Source organism: Sphaeramia orbicularis, chromosome 1 (assembly GCF_902148855.1).
Source record: "Sphaeramia orbicularis chromosome 1, fSphaOr1.1, whole genome shotgun sequence".
Classification (NCBI taxonomy): Eukaryota; Metazoa; Chordata; class Actinopteri; order Kurtiformes; family Apogonidae; genus Sphaeramia; species Sphaeramia orbicularis.
In genome coordinates, this window is record NC_043957.1 from 58029482 (window position 1) to 58031171 (window position 1690).

A 1690-nucleotide genomic window follows, 5' to 3' on the forward strand; every position below is an offset into this window, starting at 1 on the left:
TTACACTTATTTCAAAATAAAAAAAATTTCAAATAAATGGATTACGTGGCTACTAAAAAATAATTTTCTACTCATATTCATGTTTAGAAACTTGGAATAACTGGAATAGGTGATGCAATACACATTTTATTTGTATTATTTATTTAGTTACAGGACAGTGTGTATTGGCATTAGTTACAAAGAACAAATTGCATGCACCAGATTTAGCAGAAAAGCTAATTTCCATCTGTGGTCAAACACTGATTTTACTTTTTGAATTAGATGGTGCACAAAAAGGCTTAGAATGGTAGGAGAACCCCTGCTCATGTCTTTGTCATCAAATGCTCCGTTAGTTAAAAAGCCTACTTAAAAATGCAAAAATACTGAAACATTAATGTGTAGCCTACATAGACATATTCACTGTTTAAAAGACAGAAAACTTCTCAGTAGAAAGAAACATAACGTGCTGCGCACTTTTAATACCCCTCGGCCAAATATAGTGTCAGATTCTGTTGAAAGTTCCTGCTCTATAATTTAGATTAGATTGTCTTTGTGTAAAACTTATCACATTCATATTTATATTTGAAAGTACTCAGATATTATATCAGCACAAGGACATTTGACCTTGAAAAAGTAGGTCACGGTCACCTACTTTCAATTATATTCTACTCCATGCCAAATGCATCCACAGTATAAATTTGGTGCAGATATGTCAATGCATTCTACAGATAATGTGACTGTCGTTGAATGGACAGACGGGCGGACAGATGGACGGCAAAACGATTACAATACCTCTCAGCAGAGGGGTAAAAACTAGTCAAATGATGTAATCATTAATTTTTTTGCTGCTGATTGCTAAAGCATCCATGTAACATCCACTATTTCCATATTCTAACTATTAAGTGAGAAAGGGCTTGCCTAACATTAGCATAGCAGCACCTCTAAAGTACCCAAATACACTCCTGATCAAAATTTTAAGACCAGTTGAAAAACGGAATGAATTTATATTTTGCACCGTTGGATCTGAAGAAGGTTCTAAGTAGAGTTTCAAAATGCAAAAAGAAGAAATGGGAGTGAGACTAAAAAACAAATCTGAGTATGCAATTTATTGAAAACAATTGAACTGAAATAGTCTGTTCATCAGCTGATCAAAAGTTTAAGACCACAGCCTTTAAAAAACAAAATCTGTGCAAGACTGTGGATTCAAAGTCATTTTGCGTCAGGTATTCACACTGTCATCAAAGGCCTCGTCTCCTTCAACGCCACAAAACTGCCTGTTTGGACTGAACAGAGACATCAAACATGGGACAGTGAAAGGCGGAAGACAGTTTTATTCTCTGAGGAGAACAAATGGAACCTTGACAGTCCTGATGCTTCCAACGTTACTGACATGAGAAAGAGATCCCACTGGAGATGTTTTGTAGGCGTAGCCCAGTGGAGGGGGCGTGGCCATCATGATCTGGGTGCTTTTTCCTTCAGTGGACCAGTGGAGCTTCAGGTTGTGTAGGGGTGTTGAACGGCTAAGGCTGGATCTGTGCCGATGTTTCAGGGGTCAGGGGTCATGACTGAGGGTCCTGGTCTGTGTGGGACGGACTGGGTTTAAAAACAGGACAACGCTGCAGTTCACAATGTCCACTGTCTGACAGAGGACTGAGGACAGAGGGACAACACCGCTGTGGTGGACCAACCTGCATGTTCCCCCTCTAAATCA